General features: G+C 44.7%; 1 protein-coding gene and 2 long non-coding RNA genes across 3 annotated transcripts in view; all 3 read left to right on the top strand.

Annotated features, from left to right (window-relative positions):
• ZNF281 (zinc finger protein 281) overlaps nt 1-17144 on the top strand; it is a 523665-nt gene that overhangs the window by 204721 nt on the left and 301800 nt on the right. The window lies entirely within an intron of this gene.
• Nucleotides 1-17144, top strand: part of LOC142209413 (uncharacterized) — a 138375-nt gene that overhangs the window by 26875 nt on the left and 94356 nt on the right. The gene's annotated exons all lie outside the window — the stretch shown is intronic.
• On the top strand, nt 78-16500 carry LOC142209651 (uncharacterized). Its single transcript, XR_012716955.1, has 3 exons — nt 78-180; nt 8557-8657; nt 16463-16500. It is a non-coding gene; the product is annotated as an uncharacterized LOC142209651 (long non-coding RNA).

Below are 17144 nucleotides of genomic sequence, written 5' to 3'. Positions count from 1 at the left end.
AAATCTATCAATGTAAATATATACTTTATTTTTCAGGTATAAATTCACCTTCCAGAAGAACAAATGTACATGTCCCTCCAAGTCAAAGGGAGTTCAGAATCTCAAGGAAAATTTGCCAAAGGATGATCTAGATACAGCCCATGCCCGTCGAGAGAAGGAATATCAACAATACAAAAAACGGTAAATCATGGAATGGAGATTATCATCAAAATGTAATTAGAAGGCTTGTATGGGATTAAAAAAATATTACTGCTTTCACACATGGCTACGGATTGTATGAGACATTGTAGCTCATCCACATTCACTTCAATAGAGATGCAGTACCAGGCACAATCAGACAAATTTTCCTAATCTTGTACAATATAACACTTCAAACAATTTTTAATGACATTGTAATCAGAATAGAGGTCTTACTCAGTATAGTGTCAGGCTTAGGTAAACCTAGTGGTGGTCTGGGGGATGAACTTAACCTCTTCCCGACCAACCCATCGGCTGCAGAGCTCATCCTTGTACCTGCAGACAGTTAATTTAAAGGGTTGTCTGGGATAGCTATAAAACTCTACACTAATCTAAACACACTCCCCCACCTACTTTCTAAATTATATAATTAATCAAAAATGTATAGTTGTAAAGTCATGTGACTGCCCCAAGGACATTTTCTGATTCATGAAAAAAGACAAAGTCCAGCAACAGATGGTCCAGGTGAAAATTAAAACTTAGTTTTTAATAAAATTGGTAAAAATCCATAAAGGTGGCACCACCACCATCATGATTAAGAAGCTAAAGCTTTGAAACGCGTAGGTGTTTCCCTTTGTGTGTCTCGTCTCGTGCTGTTCACTACCATCATGTCTCTGTAAGTCTTCTCATCCATACATTTTGTATTTCTGGTGCCACCCTTATAGATTGCTGTGCTGTAGTGTGTGTGTAACCTTGTAGGGCATTTTCTAAACTTTCCAAAGATTCATTTCTTATTGCAGCTCCATTTTTATGAAAATCGCCACTTTATTATTTTGCAAATTAGCTGAAAAGGACTTTCAGGGTATGTCTTTTCCTGCTTGGACTTCCCACCCTTCACTCTAGAGTTTGCCCCTATCTACTGCCCAGCTCTGCCCCAATCACTTGAGAATGTATTTGCAGTAGATTAAGTGCCCCTAAAGCTCTTTAAGCTAATTTTCCTAGGAATAAAACACTGATTTTCATGACAAAGGAACTGCAATTCAGAATAAGAAAGGTATTTTTGGAAAGTGTAGAAGCCGCCCTACAAGGTGTTGTCATTTGTCTGATATTGATTTTCCTGCTGACAGACTCCCTTTAAAGATTTTCGCAAGAATTAAAGCAAAATAGTGTTTTGAATAGTTTGAAAGGTGAAGTTTTTGAAATGTAGTGTTGTATGCAAGAATGTCTAATGTTTAGGCCTCCAAAACCAATTCAGAACTGAACTGGTCCTTTGAAAAGCAGGTTTTGTAAATTTTCTTAAAAATGTGAAAAATTGCTGCTAAATTTATAAGCCTTCTAACATCCAAAAAAAAAATAAAAGGCTGTGCAAAAAATGATGCCAACATAAAATAGACATTCGAGATTCGAGTAGCCGCTCAATACTCGACTGTTCGATCGAACATCGAACCCCATTATAGTCTATGGGAAATAAATACTCGTTTAGGGGGAAACCACTATTCGACTCAAGAGGCTCACCAAGTCCACTATGACACCTCAGGAAATGATGTGGACCGATCTTAGACTGCGCCTCCTCCGGCAGAACCAGCGTTGATTGGCCGAATGCTGTACTCTGTGTGGCATTCAGCCAATCAACGCTGGTCAATGCATTCCTATGCTGAGATTTAGCAGTGCTGGCCATGCGCTCAGCTACATCAGAGATGTATCAAGTTGAGCGCACGGCCAGCACTGCTACACCGGAGATGTGAACCCTGCTGCACACTCAGCTCTGCTGCATCAGAGATGTAGCAGAGCTGAGTGTGCGCTGAACCCTGCTGCACACTCAGCTCTGCTGCATCTCAGCAGCAGAGTTCAGCGCACACTCAGCTCTGCTTCATCTCCGGTGTAGCAGTGCTGAGCGCACGGCCAGCACTGCTACATCTCGGCATAGGAATGCATTGACCAGCATTGATTGGCCGAATGCCATACAGAGTACAGTAGTCGGCCAATCAACGCTGGTTCTGCCGGAGGAGGAGGAGTCTAAGATCGGTCCACAGCAGTCTCCATTCTGGTCCGATATTAGACTCCGCCTCCTCACAGATGAGTCTCCGGCAGAACCAGCGTTGATTGGCCGAATGCTGTACTCTGTATGGCATTCAGCCATTCAACGCTGGTCAATGCATTCCTATGGGAAAAAGTCAGCTTGCGCATATCGCAAGCTGACAGGGATCCCGACCAGATAGAGCCCCAAAGAGCTGGGTGAGTGACATTCCCACCTAAATAAAGCTAATTCCTAGCTAACCCTGCCAGTACATCTATCCCTGTCTCACAATCACATAGTTCACAGTCTCATATGAACCGGATATTAAATCCACTATTCGTATAAATTGGAGGTCACCTGATTTAGCTAGCCAATTACTTTTTCCAATTTTTTTTCAATGCCTCCGTTGTCGTAGTTCCTGTCCCACCTCCCCTGCGCAGTTATTGGTGCAAAAAAAAGTGCCAGGGAAGGTGGGAGGGGAATCGAATTTTTAATGAGTTTGCCACCTGGTGTATGACTTGAATTGAACATCTCGAACAGCCTGATATCCAATCGAACATGTACTCGATCGAACACTGTTCGCTCATTTCTAATCATTACCTATTGTATGTGGTTTGACTATCACATAGAATAGTCAAACGCATTTTTCCATTTTTTCTGAAAACTTTGGATATTTTTATAAATATCTTCTAAATGTATTGGTCAGACTTATCACTAACATACACAGAACCCCTGCAGATCAGCTGTATTGACACAGCGTGGCTAGAGGTAACAATGCCATGCTGCTCACCCGCCATACGATGTGCACCACTGCACTACTTAAAATCACCTCTACACTATGTATGACAAGCGAGCAGCGTGGATCCTGGAAACTGTTAACATTAACATGCCCATACAACTATAGTACCCACAACTGCAGTTATCAAGAAATTTGTAAGTGAGCAGCACCCAGCATGGAAACAATACTGGGAGCTTCATGTTCTGGTAAATATGTGATCTGCGGGTTCCTAGCAGTGTAACAGAGCTAAGAGATCAGTGGGAGTCTAACACCCTGAGCCCCTGCTATTAGACTGTTTGAAGGGACCATGATACTTTTGTGAGTAGCCTCACCCCTTCGCTATTTACATTGCACAAATCTGTTTTATAGTGACCGTGCAATGTAATTATAGCCTGTGATAATATCATGTCTACTATAAAACAGATGAGTGTGATAATATAAATAATAAAGGGGCCCGCACAGTGTAACATGCTTCACTGTAGCCCTCACACAGAATAATATGCTCCGTGGTGTCCCACACACAGTATAATATGCTATACAGTGGCCCCCACACAGTATACTATGCTCTACAGTGGTCCCTCACATTATAATATGCTCCACAGTGAGCCCACAAAGTATAATATGCTCCACAGTGGCCCCCACACAATATAATATGCTCCACAGTGGCTCTAACATAGTATAATATACTGCACAGTAGTCTCCACACAGTATAATATGCTCCACAGTGACCCTTCACAGTATAATATGCTCCACAGTGGCTTCCACACAGTAAAATATGCTTTACAGTGTCCCCACAGAGAAAAACATGCTCAACAGTGGCCTCACACAGTGTAATATGCTCCACAGTGCCCCCTCCCCACAGTATAATATGCTCCAACAGTGGCCCCCACACAATATAATGTGATTCGCAGTGGCCCCTACACAGTATAATGTGGATCAATATCCCTCCAGAACTCTTCCAACACCTCGTGGAGTCCATGACTCGTCATCTTGCTGAAGTTATCAGGGCTCGCGGAGGGGCAACCCGCTATTAACAGTGCATCCGGTACCTTCCCATGACTTTTGGTCACTCAGTGTATTAATGGTCCAAAGAATAAGGATAGTATTAAATTATTCTATTCAGACTAATCAATAAACTACCAAAAGGAATAGAAATATATAAAGTTAAAACATAACTTTTAATAAATATACATTAATATTATTAATTCTAAAAGGCCAGGGAGGAAAATCTATGAACCAATGTGTGCTGTGCAAACAATATGAAATTACACAGGCACGGCAGGCTCCATGATAATGAAACCAAAAACACTCACCAGTCAGATGATATTGCGTGTGGGACATAATAGAGCGCGCAGGAATGCGTAGGTGTCAAGAGTTCGCCATGGGGCCCCGCTATTCCTAGTTACGCCACTGTACGTGGGTATACACGTGACAGGGGGATTATTGTAGCAGAAACCATTTAATGCTGTGGTCATGTTTGACTGCAGCCTCTAAGAGGTTAAAAACCCACATTTGGAGCTAAGCTACGACCAGGGGTAAAGCCAGAGCACCACATGGCATAAACGGGAAAAAACAGCGTTTTATAGTCACTGCAAAGTGGATGGGGTTCTAGAGAATCCCATTCTAGATTCTAGAGAATACTAGGATTCTAGAGAATCCCGTCCACACACTGAGGTAAAATACGTTGGAGGACATGCTGCAATTTCCAAAACTGTTGCAGTTTTGGAAATTGCAGAATGTCAATTAAACATACGGAAATGCTGGTGGTTTCCCTATAGGTATAATGAAAGCAGAAAGTCTGTGAAAAGTGCTGCGGTATAAACTGCAATGTGTTGCCGCCTCAATTATTCCCACAGTGCTTTTTTGCTTCACAGCTGTTACAGATGAGGGGTATGCAGTTCCTTTAAGATTTAATGGATGATACGCCATCCTTCACTAAATCGGCTCTGTTCCGCTACTGGGAAAAAAGATTTGGGTGTTTTACTGTTACTCTGCAAGACTGGAATCTGAGAAGTGACACACTCCTCTTTGAAATGTAACAGACATATGGAAACAGCATTGAAAGTGACATTGCGTTGGTATCGTACTCCATCAATTTTACAGTTAGCATACCCCTCAGTTTCTGGGGAGTGTTGGAGGGGATGTGGTGGCAGAGGTACACTATTTCACATATTGTGGCAATACCCTATTTCCTCGTATTGGACCAAGGTGTTTACAGTGCTGTGAGAACTGTTTAACGTGCACGTGCACGTTTCCGGAATGTGGGGCCTTAGCCTAAGACAGTGGATAATAGGAACAGAAAAAAGTGGATAACTCACAAATACAGCCACTGGTCAGGCTTCACTACAAACATACTGTATCTAGGGTCCCAAACCTGGTCCTACCGTGCTTCTCTGAAAAAAAGACAGGGTCTTATTTTATATTTTGCTCAGAAAGATGGGTTAGGGCTAGGGTTGAGGGATCGGAAAAGATCGGATCCCAATCGGCAATCGAGTAAATTTCATGAACGCAATCAGGTTCCGATCCCGCCTAAAAAAGATCTGGAATGGAATTCCGATCCCGATTTCTCAACCATAGTTACCTGCACAGAACCGCTGTCGCTCCCCGGAGCTCCGGGCCGTTGTTCTCTGTCCTCTCCTCTCTCATTCACATGCCGTCAGAGCGCCATGCACGCCCCCTCCTCCCTAGGCTAGTGTTACTGATGCTGGGGGTAGTCGGGGCTTGTTGTGGCTTAGGAGAGTGTGGGTGGGTACAGGTAGGAGAGATGTGAGTGAGGGGTCAAAATGTACCAGCACAGTAGATTTCTTGTTTCTCTGTTTACTGGTACATATGGTACTGTAATGAAGTAAATAGTGAGTGTCTATTCATCTAGGAAAGCCGGATTGTCCAGAATAATCACAATCACCCAGACCCCCTTAGACCCAAGACAGTTAGAATAGTGCCAATGGTGGATGGCTCTCACACACATATCTACATCACTCTTGTAAAAGGCGTGTCACTGTCAGGCCCCTTGCCCTTCCATTCCACTGCAGCTTAGTGTAGAAGTTGGCTCCCCCTGGTGCCTGTAGGGGGAATATGCAAATATGTTTCCCAGGATGTAATTTAAAAAATGTTGAGAGTCTTCATTAGTTGATACCTTTTTTAATGGCTAACTAAAAATGATGACAGATTACAAGCTTTCAAGGCTCTAGGCCTCTTCCTTAGGCATAGTTTAAAAAGAATTTCTGAAGGACACATATTTATGCAAAAAGAGACACATGGGAATTTATATATATATATATATATATATATATATATATATATATATATATATATATATATATAATTTTTTTTTTTTTTCACATCCACTGGCTAACACGGTACAAAAATATTTTCTCCTTATACAGGCTGTAATTAGGAAAACAGTGCCTCTGTAAGTGACAGCATGCAGCTACAACTCCAAGAGTGGATTGAGAAGAAGGGAGAAGTGCAAGAAGCTTCCTCTAGAATCCTCATTCCTTATACCTATTCTTGGCTTTGGCTCAAAAAACGGAGCAAAATCTGAATTAAAAAAAAGCTGCATTTGCGCAAAGTGGAGCCATAGCCTTACAAATAGAGATGAGTGAATGGCGTTCAATTGAATTGATATTCGATCGAATATCAGGCTGTTCGAGGTGTTCGATTCCAATCGAACACCAGGTGGCAAACTCAATAAAATTAGATTCCCCTCCCACCTTCCGTGGCGCATTTTTTGCACCAATAATTGCGCAGGGGAGGTGGGACAGGAACTACGACAACGGAGGCAGTTAAAAAAAATTGAAAAAACCCATTGGCTGCCGAAAACATGTGACTTCCAATTTAGACGAATGGTGAATTTACCATTCGTTTAATTTGGAGCAGTGAACTATGTGACTGTGAGACAGGGACAGATCTACAGGCAGGGTTAGCTAGGGATAACCTTTATTTATTTATTTACCTTTATTTCTATGGCTCGGAACTACTAAAGGAAAACCTGAGCTGAGTGTGTTAGTACTACTAAGGAATAGCCGTGATGAGTGTGCAGTATGGGACAATACTGTGCGAGATTATCCTATTCACTACACAGCATGTACCTCACGCTGTGTAGTGATTAACCCCCCCCCCACCCCACCGATGTCCGCTTACCTGCAGCTCCCTGCTCTTGGTCCACTTCGGTCCATGGTCCTAGTTTCAGAGCGCCCTGCCCCCCTCTCCCTGACTATTATTATAGAGAAAGCGGGGCTTAGGAGAGTGTGGGTGGGTACTGGGCGGAGATACTCCCCCCCACACTCTCCTAAGCCCCGTCTTCTCTATAATACTAGTCGGGAGAGGGGTGGGGCTTAGGAGAATACACAGAATGTAATCCAAAAATTGTTGGACCCCACACTGTGTAGTGATTAACCCCCTCCCTCCCTGGTGTCTGCTTACCTGCAGCTCTTTGCTCTTGGTCCAGTTCGGTCCATGATCCCGGTTTCAGAGCGCCCTGCCCCCCTCTCCCGACTATTATTATAGAGAAGGCAGGGCTTAGGAGAGTGTGGGTGGGGAGACGTCTCCCTGCCCAGTACCCGCCCACACTCTCCTAAGCCCCGCCTTCTCTATAATAATAGTCGGGAGAGGGGGGCAGGGTGCTCTGAAACCGGGATCATGGACCGAACTGGACCAAGAGCAAAGAGCTGCAGGTAAGCGGACACCGGGGAGGGAGGGGATTAATCACTACACAGCATGGGGTCCAACAATTTTTGGACTACATTCTGTGTAGTGTATAGGATCGTCTTTAAAATCCCAGCTCTGCTTCATCGCCCACTTAATACTGCACACTCAGCTCAACTATTCCGGATGTAGAAGAGCTGGACTGCTAACATCGGCCAGCTCTGCACTACACCCAACCATCCCTCCATCTACTCCTCCTGTCACACACATCTCGTATGTAGCAAAGCTCAGCACACACTCAGCTCTACTACATCTCTACAACAGAGTGTATAGATGTAGCAGAGCTGAGTGTGTGCTGAGTTCTGTTACACCACAGATGTGTGTGACAGGAGGAGGAGCTAGAGGGATGGTTGGGTGTAGTGCAGAGCTCTTTCATCTCCGGTGTCTGGAGTAGCTGGGCTAACCGCACAGGCTGTGCTATATCTCGCTATAGAAATGCATTGAACAGCGTTGATTGGCCACTGTACGGGCATTCGGCCAATCAACGCTGGTCAATGCATTCCTATGGGAAAAAGTCCGCTCCGGCATATCGCAAGCTGACAGGGGATCCCGACATAATAAAGGTACTTGATGCCCCCAGACATGCTTCCCCTGCTGTCCCAGTTGCATTCCAGGGTGTTGGCATCATTTTCTGGGGTGTCTTAGTGGACTTGGTGACACTCCTGAGTCGAATGGTGGGATCCCCTGTAGCGAAGCATTTTCTCCCATAGACTATAATGGGGTTCGATATTCGTTCGAATAGTCGAATATTGAGATGCTATTCGTAACGAATATCGAATCTCAAACATTTTACTGTTCGCTCATCTCTACTTACAAAGATTTATTTGGTTTGGAGAAACTCCATTTAATATGATACTTCTATATACTTTCTTCATAGAGAACACACTGAGAATATTTTGATAGCACCTCCAAACTCACCATTAGGATACCCCACACATGGAGTTCAAGTTTTGCCGCTTGATACAATAAACTTGCCAGGTGAGACAATTCAATATAAACTCTGCAGTACTGACAATATATTTTCTGTCATATGCATCTTAGGCACCAGGGAAAGTGCTGTAGATAGTGAAAAGCCCCTAGAACAAGTGCAAAACATGGTACAGACACACCAGGACATATTTACTAAAACAGTCTAGACAGCTTTCACCTGCATCAGATTTATCAGTGTCTAATACTCTTTGATAAATCTGGCTTGCAATAAGACTCTGGCTTGAAATTTTGGCAAATTTTAAGACATGTCCACTTTCCGCTGAGCACTGCGTTGGTAAAACACTTGATAAATGTGCCACAAGGCATGTTAGGGTTTTTAGCACTAATAACACCAGAATTCTGGCACGTGGAAACTTTTAGACAGAACACATTAGAAAGTGTTAAACTGCAGCAGATTTATGAAAGTGTCTAACGTTGCATGATAAATCTGGTATATTGTTAGACTGTATATATTACACCACTTATCAGATGGTCTAAAAACTTTTGGCGCATTTTTGGCACATGGTGTCACAACTTAGAACATGTCTTTTTCCAACAAGGCCGTGATCCTTTCCAATAAGTCAGGCCCCTTTCCACATCACAATAAGAGTCTAAAACGCGCTGTCTGTAAAAAGCGCTGTGGGAAAAACAACAAAGCGTTTCCACCTTGGTTTTTCGCTCAGTGCATTTACGCTGCGGCCAACTACGTGGGGCCTTAACCTTAGGCTAAGTTCCTACGGGATGTCCCGCAGCAATAAAGCCCTGCGGGAAAAACTGCGGCGGGAACGCATTGCGGTTCTTCCCGCAGCACTTTAAGCGGAGAGTTCACAGAATTTTCCTCCATGGACTTTCTGTTACAATTATACCTATAGGGAATCCATTGTCATTTCCCTAGGTATAATTGACATGCTGCGATTACCAAAACCAAGCCAATTTTGGAGACCACAGCGTGAAACGCACAGCGGTGTTTACTGCAAGATGGGCATGGGATTCACTAGAATCCCATCCACTTTGTCCGTACTGTAAAATGCCTTGATTTTTCCTGTGGTGAACAAATCGCGGTGTTTCCGTCCCATGGGGTCCCAGCCTTAGTCAATTTTTTGGTGTAAGTTACACCAAAATTCTGGTGCATTTTGCTTTATAAAGCCCCCACATTTTGCTTAGTAAATCTGCCCTTACTTGCGACTTATTCCCGTTTTGCGTGGAAGAGGATGTGGTATCTTACCATTCTCTCATCACTTCACTTCCCAAAAACCTGGAATTCACCTTACACAGCTCTGCATGTTGAAATTTTAAAAAAGTACCAATACAATACAGTGGCTCAAATAATTAGCTTTTATTTTTCTGTAGATATTAAAACATGAAAAAGCCAAAAAAAATAATGATTTTGACATCACCATAATCGTAACCTGCAGAATAAGGCTAACGTCATTTTTTGTGCTTGTGAAACCCATAAAAATGAAACCTGTAAGAAAATGGAAGAATTTTTTTTCCGTTTTACTTCCAATGTCGCCCTATTTTGGAATTATTTAGGCTTCTCAGTACATTGTGCAGACTGTGCAGTGGAGTCCAGCTGTTGGAGTGTAAGCATCTCACATCATGAGCTCCTGACTTTCATCAAAGTAAAACCTTGTAATTGAGCTACCTGCAAGACGAAAACCAGGAAATATCGGTTCCATGGAAGACAGAACTAAGGGAGACTAAAAACATCCCAAGAGAAAAATGAAATAAGAACAGAAAAAGGATTTTAAAATACAAGAGAAGATTCCTACAGACTTCAGACTGGCTGAATGCAACAGAGAACATCACATCTGACCCCAGGATCCCACAAGGTAGGGCCATCACTTGGCTAATCCCATAAGCAAGTAGATTATCCTTCAGAAATAAGGAAATCGGGGACACCCTCAGAATTTGGGAACCTGGGAGATTACAATATGGAATTCTTAGATGAACTTGGTATGAGCTCTATAGCTAAGGATAAGACAGAGCCGAGAACAAGATCCCAGCACAGCAGGGGGTCAGTCATCCCAGAAAGTGTGAACGAAGCAATGGAGCCAACAGAAGACATTGACTGTAATGCTAAGTGCACTGTCTCTGTACACAGCGGGGGGCAGGCCACTCTACAGATTACATACACTGATAACATGAGTGCCAATGAAAAGAAAAACACAAAGAAACATCTCCTCAAAGCCCATGCTGAGACCCTGTTTGCTGACTACACATCAAACCAAAGAATGACCAACCTCATTATGCACACCGACCATATAAGAGCCTGGCAGCATGCAATATGTGAGTGCTACAAGAGTACAACAACAGAAGAGGCGACTACAGGCAAATAACAATCAGAATAAAAAAACCCACAAGGGGCCGGCGAAGTGATTCTCACAACAACCATATTTTTTAATGGGACTTTAATGTTTCAGGGGAAAGAAGATAAGCTTCACCAGTGTATAGAAAAATTCCCAGAGATCAAGAATCTGGCACAACTAAACAAAAAGGAGACAGACACAGGACCACCCACTGACTCAGGTGAATTACTCGTGACCTCCCCCAACCCAAAAATCTCATCTGCCAGCACACAGACACAAGCCAGCAAGCCCTCCCCCGATCCCTCACACCTCTCACTAGAGTCCCTCACAGAGATTGTATCACGGCTGGAGAGAGATTTTACTATCCATAAACACAATTATAATAGAAACTGTAATGTCAACGAACTGTCCAGCATAAATGGCGACACAAAAGCCATTCACAAACTTATCCAGGAAAATACAAATCTGAAACAAGAGATAGCAGCCTGCCAGCAAGAGAATTCCAAACTATGGGATACAATGGCGCAGTGCCTACAGGAAATCACAGATCTAAAGGAAGAGTTATCAGGCCTGAAACTACAGACACAAGAGATAAGATCTAAGGAAGAGGGGGAGGAAAACAGAACAGACTCTGATCAAGGTATCAATAAGCCAGAAATGCCTCACACATCACAAGAAAGTCCAGAACTGCCCATCATCCCAGACATAGAGCCAGGGCAACCTCAAACAACGAAAACCTCAAACCCAGATATAGTCCTGATCATAGACTCTAATGGCAAGTACATTAATACAAGAAAGCTATTCCCACGGCAAAGAGTCAAGAAAATCCACAGCCCAACCATTGAAAAAGCCAATACCGTCATTTGCAAGCCTTTCTTCACTACCCCGAAACACATTGTCATACACACAGGCACAGAAGATCTCACTGACCAGCACCAACAGACAGCGGACCAACTGGTCCAACTAGCAGAGAAAGCAAAGCAACAGTTCCCAGACTGTAGTATCATCCTGTCATCTCTGCTCCTACGAGAAGACATCTCTGAAGCTACCATCATGGGGATCAACAAAGAGCTGGCGACCAGAATCAGACTAACATCAGGCATCGCCCTGGCACAACACCCCTCCATAGATAAGCGTCACCTATATAATGACAAACACCTCAATAAACATGGCGTCAGCCTTCTAGCAAAGGAATTCAAAGACTTAGTGCTCAACAGAGCCCCCGGGCCTAGACACCAAACAAAACAAAGAACCATGGAAATAATACCCGACAACCGCCAATATCCAAGACAAAACCCCCCAAAGAGGCCACCTATCAAGAAAAAGCCAACCAGAGCAACCCAGAGCACCGACATAGAGACAATAAAGAGAATAGAGCATGCGGTCACTACAATGGCCACAACAGCAATGCACATAAACCAATACCTGGCCACACTGCAACCAACCAAGAATCCAGCCCATCCTCTGCAGGACAGCTCATTACAAGGTTTACACACCGAAGATGAAATCACTAACTATCAGTAGTTGGAACATACAAGGGCTGAACGCCTCAGCCTTTGGATCTAAACCAAAAGATCCAGACTTCATAGACAGACTAAAAAACATAGACATCCAAATCCTCCTAGAGACATGGACCCGGGCAGAAGACGAGTCCCTAACGCCCATGGGCTACAAGGAATTCTCATTGCCCGCCCAGAAAAATAAAACCACCAAACATGGCCGCCACTCAGGAGGCATAGTAATATGGTACAAGGAGGCGCTCAAAGAACACGTAAAAGCTACCAAACGTGGAACTAATCACATGTGGATAAAAATAAGCAGCTCCATCTTCAGCGGCCAGCAGGACATCTATCTCTGTGCAGTATATATGCCCCCACCAGGGTCCCCCTACCACGACCCCGACACTTACGAGGTCCTACAAAGGGAAGCCGCCCATTTCCAACCCAAAGGCAGAGTACTAATATGCGGAGACCTGAATGCAAGGACAGGCACAGAGATAGACTACCTGCCCCCTGACGACAACCCACATACGCACGGTAGTGAGATCCACCACCCAGAACCCACACAGACAAGAAGAAACAGCCAAGATAGAATTGTCAACAAGAGTGGGAGACAACTGCTGAACATGTGCTGAAGCCTAGGACTGTACATAATAAACGGACGTGTCACAGGCGACTGCAGAGGATGCTTCACACTAAACTCTCAAGTGGGCAACAGCCATTACAGACGCAGACCTGTCAGACATTGAAGACTTCACAATCGCACCTGACTCCCATCTATCAGACCACAACCAGATCCTACTATACATGAGATCCATGAACAAAACACCCACACATGAGCCCCAACAGTCCGGCCTCTACAACTTACCAAGACATTTCAAATGGGCCAACCACCAGGCCATAGAATATACCAACGTAATCAACCGACCCGAAATTGACACTGCTCACAAACTTCCATACAAACACCTATCAGCCAGACCAACAGGGAGTCACCAGAGCTGTGAAGGATCTCAAGTACATCCTACAGACCACACCAGAACTAGCAGGCCTGAAACGAACCAAACCAATAAGACAAACCAACAAACAGTCCCACAAATGGTTCGACAGCGACTGCAGAGCACTACACCATACCCTAGGAACAGCCTCCAACCAAAAACACAGGGACCCCAACAACACGGAGGTGAGGGAAGCCTACAACAATCTATGCAAGCAATACAAGGGCACCCTCAGAGAGAAGAAACAGAGGTACCTCTCCCACAAAATAGAGCAACTAGAGGACTCCCTCCAGGACAGCTCATTCTGGGAAACCTGGTACCACATGGGCACAAAACCCAAGAAAAACTCCCTCCACATCCAAAATGGCAATATCTGGCTCAACTACTTCAGAGGTCTCTACAAAAACATCCCAGAAGAAGAACTAACTCCAGAACAGCAACAGATAATCACCAAACTGAGGGACATGGAGAAAGTCATCAAAGACTTCCAGAACCCTCTGGACTCACCAATCACCATAAAAGATATACAGGAAAGAATTGCCCTGCTGAAAGGCAAAAAGGCCAGTGGCCCTGACGGCATCCTACCAGAGATAATCAAATACAGCCCTCCAGCAATACACGCGGCACTGGCAAAGCTATTCACCCTCGTGCTCAATGCTGGACACTTCCCCGAAGACTGGAACAAAGGGCTCATAACCCCCATCTACAAGAATGGGGACCAATACGACCCCAACAACTACAGATGGATCTGCGTCAGCAGCACGCTGGGGAAACTGTTCAACAGCATCATCAATAACAGAATCCTCACCTTCCTCACACAACACGGGTTCCTCAGCAAGAGCCAAGCAGGGTTCATGCCTAACCACCGCACCACAGACCATATCTACACCCTGCACAGCCTCATCAAGACGCACGTCCACAACACCAGAAGAGGCAAGATATTCGCCTGCTTCGTAGACTTTAAGAAGGCGTTCGACTCAGTATGGCACCCAGGCCTACTCCTAAAACTCCTAGAGAGTGGAATAGGAGGAAGAACGTACAACGTCATCAAGAGCTCCTACACCGGAAACCAGTGCAGTGTGAAGGTGAATGGGAAAAGGACAGCATACTTCCAACAGGCCCGAGGGGTCAGACAAGGCTGTAGCCTGAGCCCAACGCTCTTCAACATCTACATCAATGAACTGGCTACAGCCCTGGAGGCCTCACCAACCCCAGGCCTCACCCTGAACGACCGGGAGGTGAAGTTCCTGCTATACGCCGATGACCTCCTACTCCTGGCCCCCACCGAGAAAGACCTCCAAGAAAGCCTGTCAGTGCTGGAAAAATTCAGCACCACATGGGCTCTACCCATCAACCACAAGAAGACCAAAGTCATGGTATTTCAGAAGAAGGGCCACAATAAAGCCTCCACCACCCCACAATTCACACTGAACGGCTCCACACTGGAGAAAACCAACAGCTACACCTACCTGGGGCTGGAGCTCAGCCAATCAGGAAGCTTCAAAGCAGCAATAGAAACCCTGAAAGCAAAATCCTGCAGAACCTTCTACGCCATCAGAAGACAACTGTACCACCTCAAACCACCGGTGAGGGTCTGGCTGAAGATATTTGACGCAGTCATCTACCCGATCCTTCTCTATGGCAGCGAGGTCTGGGGCCCAGCCACCTACCCAGACCAGTCAAAGTGGGATTCCAGCCCAACAGAGAACTTCCATCTGGAGTTCTGCAAATACATGCTCCAGGTCCATCGCAACACCTCCAACATGGCCTGCAGGGCAGAGCTAGGCAGACTCCTCCTATGGCTCACCATACAGAAGAGGGCGCTAGCTTTCCAGGCACACATCCAGGGGAGCAAGCCCGACTCCTACCACCACCAAGCATGGCTAAGCCACCTGAGCAAACCAAACACTCACCAACCAAACAGACAACCACCAAACCAAAAACACCAACAGATGATAACCAAGGCCGAAATAAAGGCGACCACAGAGGCAAACAGAGAGTGGTACATTGAAGAATGGAGAAACAAAATAAATAACTCCAAGAAACTCACCGTGTACCAATCCCTACAAAGGGACTACACCATGGCCACCTACCTGGAGAGAATACGCCACCCCAAGCACAGACAGACTCTGAGCCGGTACAGACTGAGCACCCACAACCTAGAGATAGAGACGGGGCGATACAGGCAGACGTACAAGCCACGGGAGAACAGACTGTGCCAGCACTGTGACCAGGGGTCCCTAGAAGACGAGACCCACTTCCTGCTACACTGCACCAAATACTCAGCTGTGAGGGCCGTCTACTACCAAAGACTCTCTGCCCACATCCCAGATTTCATATCTGCAGACGAGAAGAGGAAACTCTACATCCTACTGGGAGAAGAAGAGGCCACTGTGGAGATCGCTGCCCAATACGTGTCCAGCTGTCACCAAACAAGAGGAAGATGAGACTCCACGGACTGTTATATTTATCCCAATACATCCGCCCCACCCCACTCCAACCCCACCTCCAACCCCACCTCCCCATATAGCGGTCACCAACTAAGAGGAAGATGAGACTCCATGGACTGTTATAACCCAAACCACCCCCCCACCCCCCCATACCCACCACTCACCCACCTGAAACCAACTCCCCCCCCCCACCGCCCACTTTACTAGCTTTGGCAATGCCAAATACCTATTCGGACATGCCAATAAAGCTTTTTTGATTTGATTTGATTTGACTAGTAAATGGTGCTATTATAAAATACAATTTGTCGCACAAAAAAAATAAGCCCTCACACATCTCTGTGAATGGAAAGATAAAAAGGTATTGCTTTTGGAAGGCAGGGAGTAAAAAAAAAAGAACACAAAAACTGAAAAGCACCATGTCCTCATAGGGTAAAGTAAAACACAGGCCAGTCCTGTTTGGGACTCTTTGTGCAGAGTGTCTCAGTATATCATATACTTATGTTTCCTACCTCTATTTGTGGATAATCTGTGTATATAATGGTTCTCTATTTTTTTTTTCAGGACTGCAGGTTAATGCAGATCTGCCAAAATATACGGTACAGTATCCAAAAGTCAAAAAGCAGAACAAAACTATTTGTATTCATCCTTCCATTTATGTGTCACTATAGTATATCTTTCTACATTATTTATCCATCCATGTCTTCCTCTGCTGCAGGTATCTCTTGAGGCATCTCTGGGAATCCTTGACACTCTAGTAAATATAAATGGGACAACAAAATGTCAGGTTCATGGCAAAGGAGCAAAAAATATGACTATAAGTACCAGCAACATCCGTATATTAAATCTCATTCTGAAGTCTATCACGTATACTAGCACAGTGTATGACATTGATAGTCTGGATATTGGTAAGATGTCACTAAAATCTACATCTTTTTGACTTTTAATTACTACTTGACTGCAGTGGCGTAAATAAGGTCTTGTGGGCTCCGATGCAAACTTTTCTCCTTGGCCCGCTACTTCCTCCCTAGAGCGAATTCTTTATAGTGATGGTTATGGGTTCTGCAGCGATATCTCAGATACTTGAAAGAGATACAGCTGTAGTACCTACATCTGCAGTTATCAAGAATACGGTGAGTGAGCAATGCAGCTCCTGGCATGTAAACAATACTAGGATAATATAATTTGCACCCCCACACAGTATTATGTGCTCGAGTGGCCTCCACACAATATTATATGCTCGAGA

The sequence above is a fragment of the Leptodactylus fuscus genome, chromosome 6 (genome assembly GCF_031893055.1).
Source record: "Leptodactylus fuscus isolate aLepFus1 chromosome 6, aLepFus1.hap2, whole genome shotgun sequence".
Classification (NCBI taxonomy): domain Eukaryota; kingdom Metazoa; phylum Chordata; class Amphibia; order Anura; family Leptodactylidae; genus Leptodactylus; species Leptodactylus fuscus.
The sequence above is the reverse complement of the archived record's forward strand: the minus strand, read 5'-3'. Positions and strand labels throughout refer to the sequence as shown.